Below are 15,233 nucleotides of genomic sequence, written 5' to 3' on the forward strand. Positions count from 1 at the left end.
TTTTTTTTTTTTTTTTTTTTTGAACTAAAGTATAATTCTGGATTTGAGAGTAAATTCTAAGAACTGTGGGTTGTTATGGAAATGCATTCATGCTGACAATTTACAGTTGGGCAAAGTTACCCTTCTGCTGGCTGCAGATTTATGTCAGATTCTGTGAACAATMATTTTCAGTTCCAAACAGCTGAATCCAAGAACCTGAGGTTCAAAGAGAATAATCTCAAGCCTTTGTAAACTGCTGTCATGCTGCTTTCAATATACTCAGGATTATTTGGTGTTAAAAGCACATTGATAGGGTAGTAGGACAATCATGCATTGCAACAGGTTGCTGGGAAAGATTGTRCAGTCTCTGTCCTTGGAAGTATTCAAGGTTTGACCAGATAGAGACCTGAGTAACCAGGTCAGATCCCATAGCCAATCTTGCTTCAAGCAGCAGGTGACACTAGTATCTTCCAGCCAGAATTATTCAAGGATTCTGTAATTACTTCCATAGCTTTATTTCTTGCTATAATTCTCCAGAGAAGTGGAACCAATGGGGGGTATTAGCATCCAGGCTTGCCCTGGATTCTTGAGCRAGTGCTCTGATCACTGAGAAAATGGGCAAAAGGAGGTCTCCTCCTCTTCCACCCCGGTTCTTTAGCTCGGAAATGGCATGAGTTCTGTGAAGTCCAAGTGAGTGGTGGCACTCTCTTGTGTTCTCAGAACCAGCCACCTGCTCAGACTCACCCTAATGAATTTCCTATTGCCTGATTTCAGGTTGTTGCTTGTTCTCCTCAGCAAGCACCACGTCAGACATCCTCAGGAGCTCTGTTGCTTCAACAGGGAGAGGGTTGGCTATTTCCCTTGAGCCACATGAATCCCTCTAGGAATGTCCTGGATTCTCATCAGTGACTACATGGACAGCTCAAACACTTAAGGTAGGTATCCTAAAATATGTGACATGTTGTGACATCCAGAATCTGTTCTGCTGGTTTGGAGCAGGCTCCTGACTGTGTTTCTTGTCATGTTTGCAAGCAAGGTGTGGAGCAAGTCATCTTCAAGGATGGATCCACCCTCCCATGGCACATCAGCATCACTAGGGAATGCCCTGAAATGATTGAGCTGGGTGGCAGAATTGCTGGAGGACTGACATCACTACCCTAAGTCCTTCTTGATCATCTCTGCTACAGAGGATGCCTGAGGCATACAGAGAATAGATTTGTTGGGACATCCTCATCCTTTACACTGGGAATGAAGGAAGTCTGGTCTAAATGGCAAGACTCAGCTTTAGGATGTAGACCTTCAGCATTCAGGCAGCATTTCTCAGCTGTTTAGTGATAACACGCTAGGGCAGGAGCATGTTTGTGGGATACTTCTATTGTATGGTCATCCAAGATGTCTTATGTAATTATAGTGTAATTCATCTAACCGATTTTAGCCATCTAAAATTGAGATACCCAGTCTCAGCTATTTGATTCGTTTTCATGCCTGGGCAGTAAACAGGAGGCAAGTCATGTCTAGAGGACAAATATCTCCATGGAGCAGCACTTTCTGCTTTTACTGGAACAGTTTCCATTTTCCAATTTATGTCTCAGGCAGGAGTTATTTTTGTTCTTACTTTTCATCTCGGCAAGAAGTTTGAGTGCCTTGGGAGTTTTTGGTAAGTGTATAATTCACAACATACTGCTATAGCCAAAAAAAAGCTTCTGTGTTTTTTCAGAGCACACAGTCTCATATAAGAGAGAAAAACTCCCATGAGTGTATGATGTAAGACAACCTGATGACTGGAAATTAAGACAAGATTAGGGATGAGAGCAGATTATCCTGCATTTTCCTAGATAGRATTCCTTTCTCCTAAGATATTATCCTGACTAATGGAAAAGGGCCTGATACTGAGTTACATTAATGGAGCATCTAGCCCAACCTAGTTACTGCTATATGATTCTTAAGAAAAGGCACTGTAGCCAGAGATGGRGTATGCTGAAGTATTCAGTGATCTTGTCTCATGGTATCATGGAAAGCAAACGAGAAAATTGAAAGCTGAACTTAAATCTTTTTAAATATGAAAATGTTCACCACATCCCGTGTTTTACCTCTTGCACCCCTTCCAATTTATATAAAACCAAGACATAGAGCATAAAGGAGCAATGGCCAAGTGCGAACATCGTTTATCCTTCTGTTCCTGAAAAACAAGGAAGACCTCAAAAAAAAAAAATTACCCATTTTTCAGGTAAGAGCCTTGTAAACAGCATTATCTCCACCGTCAGAGCAGACCACATGCACGTAAAAGGATGTGTTATCAAAAATATCTATAATGGTGACCTTAAAAAAGTACAAGAAGTGCTAATGAATTTCTTGTTATTTTAGAAAGGGACTTTCTTCTCTGTTGGTGCAGAGCGCTTCCTGAAGCAAAAACAAATGAAGCTCCTCTCTCTCTTTCTTTCTAAATATAAGTTAGAAAACATTTTAACTAAGTTTCTGCTCAGTTGTCTTCTAGCTATCAGAATTAGGAGCTGATAATGCAAATGAAGGCTTTTAAGGCGCACTCATTGCTCAAATGCTGCACGTTAAGGAGACGAATGTAAGAGACATCCCTGAAGTCACAGTCAAGACTGTTATCAACAATTTACAAGTGTTGAGGAGGGGAGAGGCAGAGAATTGACTTCTCCAGGCCACATCTGGAGTTAGTGGAAGAACCAAAATCAGGATGAGGAGCTGTTGGCCATCCCTCTGGGCTTATTTCTCTGAAGCTTGTTGCCTTCAGTGGCAGGAGCAACAGTCCCTTCTCGTGAAACTGTCCCCCTCTTAGCCAATCTTGTTTCTCGGCTGCATTTGTGGATTATGATTTCTCGTTTTCAAACCCCCTGTTCAAGCTGGTCATTGCTTGGATGGAGCCTTCAAAAGGTAGAGCCAGGCTTTCCCGACACACGGCGCCTGTGGCATGCTGGTGGCTGTGAGCCAGTATGGGCTGACGGTGTTGGCTTTCGGAGAGCATGAGAGGCTGAGGTCTGGCTGTGCACAGCCGCTGGCAATGCCGCAGCAGCGAGAGAGAAAACCCCAGGATCCCAACTGAACTGCAAAGGCTGTGCAGGTTGCCTCCTGCCTCCCCAAACCCCTGCACTGAGACCTGAAGAAGATTTTTTTTTTCTTTTTTCTGAAGCCCTCCCGCTAAAATTGCATTGTATGGGAAAAGCTGACTTACCCTGCCTGCCTCGTTGAGCCACAGTGGGAAGAGAGTGCTGTTTTCAGGCAGAGCTGAAGCCTCATGGATTAAATGCATGATRTAATCATAATCTGCCCCTGCAAACTAAATCCTTGATACTTCTCCAGTTTCATCATGTTTTCTTCTCTCCCCTCCCTCTAGCGTTGATTTAGCAAAGGTCTAGGGCAGTGCTCAGAGCAGAAGGACTCCAAGTCTGGGGTCAGTCACACTGCGAAACTCAGTAAGAAGAAAAAGGATCAAGCTATACATATCAATGGCTGGGCCAAGGACAGGSGAAGAAACCGTTCATCTTAATTTGTTCACACAAATACTAATTGCATTTAGGAGAGATGATGCAGATATACTCTGTTATCATCTCGACTGAACACGTTATGAACACTAAACAGCCAAGCAGGCAGATATTATCATTCTATTATATTCTTAATATGATATAATATAAACAGAGCATAATATAATAAAATAATATAATTAATATAATGTAATATAATAAAACTTWTCTTTATATTTTCATATTGTCCTATGTTTGTTCTTTCTGTAGTTTCTGAACTGCACATATCTCGCATAGCGTCTGCAGTATTTTCCTCTTCTAACTTTAAATAAGCTGTCAAAACACTCCAAATTAAGGAGCCTTGGTGTGTGTGGTTTTTATTAGTCACATCAAATATTTTGGATTTTCCACTTGCTCACTGTGATAACAGCTAATGAAAWTTTTTTTTGGAGGGCTATTGTTTGTATCATGCAGATAACACAGATGTAACAAAAGTGGTCCTTTTAGGGCATCTGAGCAAGRGTCAGATAAGGTCTGACTGATAGGAACTAAATCAGCCCTGGGAAATCTCATTCTGTCTTCATTGCTTAAACACAAATGACATCAGCCTCCCTGTAATATAAGGCCATGCGAATTCCCAACAAATCCTCATTTTCAAAGACTTCTCTCCTCTACTTAAAAAATAAATAAATTATATGGTAAATTTCCTACATTAAAAGAAAGTTAGAGTTGCAGATCAAACTCTGCAGATTAGAAAATGTCGACCTTTCGGAATTAGAAATTAAGAAATCTTGGATCTTCCCTTCACCCCTTTTAAAAACATGCTGTAGGATAGAGCCTTTAACTATAGGATTGTGTGTTACTTTTTCTGTAAGATTCTATTCTSCTATAGGGATGTCTGTGGTATATCAACAAAAAGTGAACAAAACGGGACTTCAGAAAGGCTGAATTATGAAAGTTAGAGGTATCAATATAGAAAAGTGTCTGTGTGACCTGGGCCCTGCTGTCCCCACGTGATGGGATTTGCAGGAAGAAAGTGGCTCTGCAGCAAAGTTTGCCCATTTCCTGTCAATCTGGGACATGCCACCAATTTAGAAGCTGCATTAGCAACCTTCAGAAGCAACCACCAGGCAGTTCCCTGGTTGGATAGATAAACCTACTGAAATAGGGTCTGGCTGTGATGTGCTGGAACATTAAATTTGTGAAGGTCAGAGGAGAAATTTCTTGGGTTAAGCTGAATTCTGTTGAACAGCCTGAAAAGTAGGTGCTGTTTCTTTCTGAGGGCATGCTACAGGGCATGAAATATGAACTGCTTTATGGAAATAGCTCCTGCGCTTCATTAGCACRTTTCACATTCCTGCTAGGTCACCTTTCTCTTTCCTTCCCCTCTCAGTTCCCAGAGAAGCAGTGACTGTCATATACCATGTACAACACCAGTATAGTGACTGTTGTGGACGTCCTGGACCTTTCAATACCACAAATTTGCCAACCATACAGTTTAGTGCTTCAAGTCTAATTGCATTCACCTTAGGGTGAAGTTGCCCAGAGCTCACCCCCAAAACTCCAGCATTTATAGTCTGTGCACAACACCACAAGAACCAGACAGATGGTTGAGTTAATGCTAGGATCTGGATCCAGGACTTTTCCTGAGCGTGCTAGCTGATCTGAGTGAAGGGGATAAATCTGACAGTAGGGAGGTTATTTTTGTCGAGGCCACTAATCACTGGGAGATGCAGTTGCAGACATCAAGGCAACGCAGGGCATGTTCACTGCTAATTACAATAAATACAGTTTGCTAATGACATGTAAAAGCCAAGTGGGAAGATTTGGTGGGAATTCTTGGACCAAATGTGACATCTGCCTTGTGAGAACATTTGGCCCATTTTYAATCAGTGCAGAAAGATAGACACACTTCTGTAGCACGATTCATCTCACCCTAATGCAGACATCTAAAATAGGTCAGCTGAACAACATCTACTCTTTTCCATGCACTGAAAAGAGAGCTGRGTAACTAGCTCAGAAGTCAGCGTATGCACCAAGTTCTATCAGTAAGTGAGAAAGGGTGAAAAGTGCTTTATTTATCTGAAAGTGTTTTTTTTTTCCCCCTCCGACAGCCTTGATTTCCGATGAACAATGACGAAGAGCTCTGAAATCCCCAATAGACCCTTTGGTCACTCCAAATCTTTGCGCCTCAAACATTCATCATTTTATGGTCTTTTGCTAATTCCAAGGTCTCCATCACAACCCCACACCTTCTCCACTACCCTAACAGTCCGTGAAAACATTGCCAGGGTAACAGTGGTGAATTGGTGTGACAGAAATTTAACCCAAAGCAAAGAATGCAAATTAATTAATTATATGTTTAATGTCCCACCCCTAAGTTCCTTTCTTGAGGTGTATAACTSCATCTACTAGCATCAGCACCCCTCTCATTAGCTAGAGACAGCAATGYTTAATTGCCCCACTTTAGATTGCCTTCATCTACAACCCATTGAATGCTGATGTCATTCAATGCCTTATTTGAGAACAGCATTAGGAAAAACACTCCAAAAGGAAAATCCTAAAGGAAACTGGGGTTTTAAAATGATGTCCCTAGCCATGAGCTCTGACTTTTGCAGCATGGGCTCAGCTGCGTTGCTCTAGTAATAATTTGAAGGATGGTTCTTGATACTGTAAGAAGTGGCTTAGGGACTCATTGAAGGGCTGTTGCTATAAAAGATAGCTGGCCTCCTGAGAAGCGAAAAACAGGAGTCCTTAATCTGCAGTGAATGACAGAGTCGACATTAATAATTTATGTGCAAAAAGGAACAGCTCATATTCTTTCTGTCTCTTTAGCCTGGCTGATGTAAAACGCATTCTGATCTTTCTACCTTTAACTTTCTAGTTCTGTACTTCCTTCCTGAGGACCACACAGGTTTTCTCACATGCACACTAACGCTTCTTGGTTAGTGGTTTGATTTAGAAACTTCCAACTCACCCTAGCTGCAAACTTCTCTAAATATTTCCTACAACTGGTATTTACCTTTAGACATTCTTTCTTTTTGCATTTCTATAAGGAATCCTCAAAGTCTATACAGTTCAGATGTTTTTTTCTCTGCTAAAGAAAAGGCAGTGGACTATGAACATCTAGGAACTGAAATGCAACTTGTTATGTCTGTTCCTGTGACATAGTTTTTAAGATGGTTCTGTGACTAGCCCCAGTTCTTGGAACACTTGCAACAGCTTCCTATTAGATGGTAAATTCAGAGCTGATTCAACAAAATTCGTGTAGCTGAGATTAACTGTGCTTTCAYGAACCAGCTCATAAGCAGAAACATCTACACCGCTTAAAAAACAAAAAAAGAAAAGGTGTAGAAAGATGCCTTGATCACAAGCAGCAGAAAGATTTAACATAGTGGTCTTCAACCAAGAGAAGTTCGCTGGGTGTTGTGGCAATGTAAGGACTAAAGGTGTTAAAAGATAATAGATTGTGCTTTACCATTTGCTGGAGGTCAGATTCATCTGCTCTGATTTCTGTTGCCTAAGATATAGGGTATCTCTGCGTGAGCTTGCGTGTCACACATGATGTGTGAGCATCATCTAGGTTGTCTTTATTTTCAATTTGGAAGAAACAAATAATTATAGGTCATGTTCCATCTGGCCTATTTAAAATATTTTCTAAGACACAGTCTTGTCCTAGATGAGTCTAGTTGTCCTCATCAACTATAAAGGGTGTCTAAACAGCCAGCTCAGATGTAGGTGTCTCCCATGCGGGTCTCTAAAGGTGAGATGAATCCCACCTTTGATGTCTGCTTACTGGATATGGAACAAAGCCGTCTTCTTGGTTAGAAGAGGCAGAAATTACACATCCAGTGTTCAAGACAGATATTACATAGTTTCTGGCTGACTTCTACAGTACACATTATGTTATATATGTATAAAACCATTATGTTATACAAAATGTGCATTTTTTCACTTAGTCCTAGTCCCAGTAAAATCACAGACCCTGTTAAAACTGAAGATGGGCCAAGTATTTTCATAGGACAAGGAATGTATAACTGGATTTCTTTATCTAGTTGAAAAGTCATGCAGACTATGGCAAACTGCTCAAAGAGGCAGATGACACAGCAAGTAAGAGCTAATGGTAGTGCAGAAGGACTTTTTCTGTCTATGGATTATGAGGTTAGGCCAGTGGTTGCAACTTTTTGCACTGTGGGACCAGAAARCAAGAAGGAAGAGCATGATCCTTAACAGATCATAGATTCCAGTGCTGGAAGAAAACTTGAGGGCTTATCCATGTCCAGGCAGAATCTGCTCCACCTCTGTCATGCTAAAGTCTGTTATTTTGTCCCCTTCCCCATCATCTTTCCTCAGACAAAGTCAAGTTATTCAATCTTTCCTTTTAAGTCATGTTTTCTAGGGCTCTTTTCATTCTCGTTACTTTCCTCTCAACTGTCTTCAGGTGCTCCAAGTTCCTCTTGATGTATCCGATCTGTGGCTTTATCGTCACAATGTAAAGCAAAGGGATTGCTTTGCACATTTTATATATTTCAGCATGGCATTTATGTTTTTCACAGATCTGACTTTGCTGATTGCTGTTCTGCATGTGAGCCCTACTTTGTTTTCTGAAAAATAGTTATCTAATTAGTGATGTATGTACTTCATCTTGCAGGTAGGTAGATTAACTYCGCCCATGTGAAATACTTGCACTTATTCTTTAAATTGTGTCCTCATTTTTCTATCCAGCGTATTGAGGTCATGTTCAATTCCCGTCCTGCCCTCAGATGTATTCGCTGGCTCTCCTGACTTAGCGTCTTTCGCTAACACAGTAAGCGTAGTCTACATTCATCATCCAGACAACTGCTAAAAATACCGAACAGCCGAAGACCCAAGATACCACCTGGGGAACTCCTTTCAMTATATCCTTCTCTTCTGACAATTAACTGGTGCCACTCAACACGCACTTCCATTTTGACTTGAACCATTTACAGACACTTTCTTTTTAGGTGTTTTCCAAACAGTTTTGAACTAAAATTCACCCTATAATTCAGCAAGGGTATATTTCCCTAACTTGACAGATAGTATAAAAATTCTTACTAAAGTCAAGCAGAGAGACAGGGCATGTTGAGTAAGGAGCTCAACAGAGAGACCAGCTTAGGATTTGTGTGCTCTTTATGGGATTTATCATATTAATTTGATGGTAATAAAGAGAAAAAAGGAAGAAACAAATATGATCACACAAAAATATACTTAATTTATCATTTTGTTTTAAGGTCCTGGAGGTTTTTTATTTTTATTTTTTTTTTTTTGGTTGGGCCAGGGGAGCAATGACTGTAAATAAAAACATCTATAGAAGAAAGTTATCTATGCTATGTAGCTTTATTTTACACTGGGAAGTGTTAAGGAACTCAGTCTAGCATTACTGTGTTAATGGTGCTGAGACAATACTCAGTATTTGAAAACTAAATATATCCAAAGAGTTTTTCAGATAAGCCAGAAGCTCAAGAAGACACTAAGTCTGAGTAGAATAAATTTAAAAACTAAATCGCCTCCAGATCTACTCATTAGATAGGGTTTTATTGTAATAAAAATGTACTCAGTGTTTGACTCCCACAGAGAAATATTAAAGGATCTTTATTTGTTGACTTGTTATGAAAGTTTCTAATGCCTTTAATTCCTGATAAATCATTTATTACCTTTTACTTTTTTTTTCAGTCTGTACTTGAAGAAAGGAAAATGTGCAATATTTGTTTTATCCACAAGAAAACGTATTCCCAGGATGTCAGTAAGGGATGTCAACATACTGGCCTCCAGTCTGGCTGGCCAGGTTTCCACTGAGGTGTGGTTGCATCCTGTAGTGGAGCACAATGCACGTATCTCCAGGCTGCAAGGCCTTAAGAGGGCAAATCCTCCTGGCCCATCACAGTCCCATGGAGACATGCCAGTACCCAGCCCCTTCAGCATGACAAACATGTTATTGAACTGGCAGCTCAGCTCAGGAGAGAGCTCCTTCAATCATCTTTGACCTTTCTCAAAAATCCTCAGGTTAGTGTACTGGAACAGCCAAACGAACCAACAAAATGTTGGGCATTGTCATTGAGAATGAGACCAAGAACATCATCTGCCTGCCAGATAAAGTCTTGATAGGCCAGCATTGGGGGTAACGTGCATTTCTGGTCTTTGCATCTCAGAAAGACATAGTGGAACTGAAGGAGGTCTAGAGAAGGGCAACTAAAATGATCAAGAGGATGTATCAATTGCCTTAGAATGAGAAACAGCAGAGGTCTGGGACTCTCCAGCATGTAGAGAGGGAGGACGTAGGGGGAGATGCTGGAGCCCTCAAGTGTCCAATTCATTTTGTTCATCCTGGCTTCTCAGCTGCTTAGTGAACCAGAACAGTGTAGAGTGATTGCAGATTGATCTCTCTCACACTCTTCCTTGCCAAGGAAGAACATCCAAGATCTGTTATATTCACATCTGTAGTATTTGCTTGTGGATTGTCTGCTGTTAAACCACTTGTGTTAATAGATAGGTTCAAAAATATCGTGGCGATKGGGGGTATGATAAACACAGAACCATTAGTCATCCTCTCCCACAATAACAGAACCCTATAGGAGACACCTAGTAAGGAGATCRGTTTAAAACAGACAAAAGGAAGCTCTTCTTTGCACAGAGACATTGCACTCCTGCAACATCAAGAGGTTCAAATGGSGATGACTCAGATGATGCACATCAGGTCCATAAACAGATCCTAACGCACATCATAGATGTGGATGTTGAGAGAATAYGATGGGATTGGAAGCAGCTTGGTTCAAGTGCTTACCTTGACTGAYGTCTCCTACTGCCATTGCTGGAGACAAAAGACTGCTCGAGAAGCACTGATCCAGCTAGGCAGTTCTTATGTTTCTTATATTCATTTGTATAATTTGGGGCTTAGCAGCTTGCACACACAAGGCTGTGAGAACAACTGTTTTGTTCCAGCTGTTTTTTCTGTTTCTCACAGAGCAATTTGCAGAGACCTTGCATTGCACTGGGGTCTTAGTACTAATTGTTAAGATCTAGTCTTGCATATGCCGCTCGCAGAGCTGTTTGTCCAAGAAGAGAGGTTTAATTCAAAGTACTTGGCRTTTGAAGGAAAACAGAGAATTTCCTATTTCTGTGGGCATGAACAAAAAGCTCACACTCTAGATTTGCCAGCAGTGAGCCAGAGCTGTGGTATAATAAATATTCATGGAGCTRGCAACTGTAGTAAGTATGATGAATACACAGGTAGAGGAGATGTAGATTCTTGCTCCCTACTTTGCGCTGGATGGTGAAATACTCCTAGCACCCACTGAGCGGGAGGAACACAGCAGGTGCATTTCAATACACACACAGATCTGCTCCATCTTTTGAGATGGAGCATAATAAAGGAGCTCATAAAGGACATCAGGCAATTTGGCTGACAGATTTAGCCAGACACTGAATCCTGGGCCCTTGAGGTCCCTTGAGTTTTATGGTCCTTCCTTATTTATCACAGAGCACACTATTTGTGAAAGGAATCCTTAATAGGAATATAATGAACTACTTTCAAGATATTTGACAAGGAGGACTGCATTCAGTCACTAAACAAACATTTTAAATTCTCTTGTGAAATTCAGTACAGATTTTCAAGATGCATCCATCTCATCCTGCTGTGGCAATCTAGCAGGCCTATGTTTAGTTTAAACTAGTTATGCCAGTTTAATGCCGATGYGAGGGAGGGAGGGAGAACAGTTCTAACGGATGATTCATCTTGATGTAGATGTCCAAAAGAGAGGTGAATTACTCTCTAGACGCACTTGCTGACTCTCTCCATGGACTCAGTGGGGAACTTTGACAGCTCTTTTGAGCACACAACCCTCACTTGAGTTTAAGCTGAATCCTTGTTGACCTCGTCAAGTATGCTCCATTGAAGGTCTGTGCCATGTGTCCACTCTGTCTCACTTTCATGGGGAAAGAGCAACAGTTAAAACAGTTTGGCTTCTGTAAATAATCAGTTTTGGGGGAAAATTCTGATGACCATTTCGAGCACACAGTAGAATCAGGATTTTCCTGTACCTCTGCTTTGGAGCAGAGCTGGGTGCTGTCCTGGGAGTGTTGTGGAGAACGGGAAGGACCCTTACCTCCCAGGTGTGCCTTTTGTCATCCTTGTAAACAGCTCCCCATATCTGGCCAAGTTCCACGATTTTGAAATGGCTCACCAAAGATAAGATATTCTTTTTAGATTGCTTTATATGTTCCCTAAAAATTCTGTCTGCACTGAGCATTCCCCAGGCTGGGGAGAGAAAATGTTCACACCTTGAGGTGGTGGTGGAGGAGGAACTTGTATCTGTGTCAAAGTTATGACAAGGCAAAACCAGCAAGGACATAAAAGAGGGAAGAAGTATGATACAGCTGCAAAAGCCAAGCCCACTTGCTATTGAAAAAGAGAAGATTGGAAAAGATTGGGCCAAAAAATAAAAGTGGCTGAAAGAAAGAAGAAATTGAAGCTGATCTAGGCTTTATTATAAGGCCGCTCTAAAGCAAGGAAGTGGGACCATGGCCACTCAAGGTTGTCATGGCATCTTTAATGACTGTTCTTCACAATACCAACCACAGTACCTGACCTGCTCCGTAAAAGAAGCCAAGAGCAGTCTATTTAAGTGCAAAATCCAGCTATCTGAATTTCAAGTGTTCAGCACAGAATAGCACCACATCACATGCCTACAGCAGTTCCCCATACATTTCCTTCCAAGTCAAACACTAAATAATGTGAGTTAATAACTATCATCACCATAATTTCAAGGCCATATAAGCAATGTACTGATTAACAGCATTCAGTTAATTATTAGAGCCCCCCCCCCAAGGTGCATATGAAGTGACATGCCCTTGAATAGAGGGCTCATGTAGCAGCAATACCCGGCAGAGAAATGAAGTAAGGAAAGAAAGCACAAAGCCTGCTTATTTTAGGGAGTTATATGGATATTTTCCACTACTTTCAACAGGGCAGGGGTACAGTCTGATCATACGGCTGTCCTTTCCACCCTCTGGAATGTTTTTCCTTACAACATCAAGCAGCAAACATCTCTTGGGAGACCTTGATACAGGCCTGTAGGAATTTTTATTTTCCCCCCAGCTTCTGCATCATTCTGCTTTTTTCCATCAGATAGAACTGCATCAGATACACTAAAAAAATGAGCTTACATCCTTCATTAGTGAGGGCTCCAAACCAAAGGAGTCAGTATGCAGTAATATTCGCAAAAACGTCTGAAAGGCCCATGTTCATGTAGATCTACGGAAGACTGTAGCTGAGTTGCTGTTTTAGTCTCTGGTGATTCCTCTTCTGTATTTTGCTTGGTCTTGTGGCATTGTTTAAAAATAAAAATAATCTTCAAAATCTTGGTTTGCTTTTCTCACTTGTCTGTGGTAATTCGGGCCATGTGACGGTCTCCTTCTCTCCTAGACCTCTGCTGAAAGAAAATATTGCTCTGAGCAGCAAAACTCCCATTTGTCAAAGAATGATTATTAGAAGAAAGTTCAACAAGCAACAGAGACACCAGCACCTTCTTCTCCTCCCTACAGCTTGCTAGACCTCAAGATATTCCCATTTCCCCATTTTCTAGCTTCCCATCACTTTCTTGTTTTCCAGCACCTCTCCTCCTTTATTGCCGCACACCTCTTTTGATAACAAGTAATGCTAATCAGCTAAATCGTAATGCTAATTGTTCTTTTTTCTCTGTTTTTTCTATGTTTAGATAACTTTCCCCCTAGCTTGGTCCGTCTGTTCTCCTCCCCTTTTCTCTACACAGCTCTGCTTTGGGACAGTTGAATACTTTTTGCCTGCAATGCCCAGAAAAAAATACTTTCTTTTTTTCTTGGAATCGTTCAGCAAGTTGACCTATTTCACAAGCTGACCTAACTAATTGCTCTCACAAACGGTAACCGCTTTTCTGACCTTTAGAAAGTCATGAGTCTTTCTTAGGCAAACTGTGCTTGTAGCAATTAGCCACCTGGGGTCACCGTTCCTTCTGACACAACCAGCCAGAGAACATTGCACGCTCTTGCTAGGGTAAACACTCCCTGTTCCTAATAAAATGTTAGTGGCTATTATCCATCTGCACTGAGTTTTCCTGCTTGCATGAAATGGCTGCATGAAATGGGGAGTATGTCCCCACTCATCTGCCAAAATAGACCTCTCTGCCCAACAGGCTGCTGTCCCTGGCACAGCAAAGCAACGGGAGAAATACTCCGAATCTGTGTCTGCAGCCCAAACTGCTGCCCTCTGCTTTGAGTTTGCAAGCACTGATTGACCTGCAGGACTTCAGATAGCTRGGGAAGGCAGGCGGAGCTCAAGTGCTACGGAAAATTTCCCCTTTCTCTGTCTCCGCTGTGCAGCTAGCTACAAAATCCAACAGTTTGTCCAAGTAAGAAACAGAAGTAGAAGCTGTGGTGCAAAACCCTGCACGTGCAGTGAACACATCACACGTTTCACAGAGGAAGAACAAATCATGAGATACCAACCTCTGATTTCTCTTTGTGTAAATATATTTTCTCAGCCAAGGCTGGCGCAGCTCTACATRTGCAGTTGCATATCTCCGGGTTTCTTGGAAACTTTGCAAGTGAAAAGCTCAGGCCTACAGCTTTCAGACAGGTGTCWTGAGAATGAATCTCTCCAAGTCCTTTTGTGTTTCTGTTGTGTTTCCTGTTGTCCTATTCAGTACGGAAAATGATGTGGTAAAAGTGTCTCCAGTATTAATGCAATGGTAGTAAATGTCCACGGAGCCTGGACAGAGAGCAAGGACTGCAGCATCATGTCTGCCTGCCCCCCTCGGTTAGCACTGCCTCAAGTGTTGTTCCCACCTTTTCACATGTCAGGAGAGAAAATCCACCTTTGTTCAACCTCCCATGGATACAGCATCTTCATTCACCCCTACAAAAGCTCTGTTTTGTTCCAAAAAGCTCCCTAAGAGCAGCTGCCGTTCACGGGAGTATCAACCATATGAGTGTGAAGACAGGAAAGTCTCTGACTGTAAGGAACAGCGGACACTAACAGCATCTACTGTGTTGGCAGCTACTACTGAGGAAYACAGCTGTAGCCACTTGTAGATATAGATGTAGATGCATCACTGATATTTCTTATCATGCTTGATAGGAAGATTTCGTTTATTAAGAGTTTGTATAGGGGAAGCAAGTGTCCGGCATGTAATAATCACGTTGCAGCAATAAGAAGTATATTTTATAGGTTGTCTAAGCACATTAGTAGAAAATACCACAGGTATAGTTTTAATCTGTTTTTTTATAGTCTATCCCAACCAGATCTCCAGGTATTAAAGAATAATAATTTGTGTAGAAATGACTGTAGAAAAACTGCATAAAGTGCAGCACTTTCCTAATCATTTTTCCTAATCCCCGAGGGGGGATCATTCCTTCTTTTTTGCACTGATATTTAGAAGACCCAGCTTTGCTGAAACGTGACAGTTTAGGATTAAGAGAGGCCCTTTCCAAATCTGCCAACCTCAACCTAATATACTTTTCAAACTTGCATGCTTTCAGAAGTTCATTTGTCACTCCGAGAAACCGTATACATCAAAAAAAAAAAAAAAAAAAAAAAAGGACCGTATCTCTCATCAGCAGATAAAGATCTCCAAGAAGTCTAGGAGAATCATCGGTAGGTAGAGATCTCCAAAAAGCCCCAGTGATGCCTTCTGGGAGCTATTTTTCCGTGGTGGGGCACATCAGTGGTGCCTGAGGTCCGTTGTCATTCATCAGACAACCACCCTACTGTTA

Source organism: Rhea americana, unplaced genomic scaffold, assembly GCF_003343005.1.
Source record: "Rhea americana isolate MKP2758 unplaced genomic scaffold, rheAme1 scaffold_1, whole genome shotgun sequence".
Classification (NCBI taxonomy): domain Eukaryota; kingdom Metazoa; phylum Chordata; class Aves; order Rheiformes; family Rheidae; genus Rhea; species Rhea americana.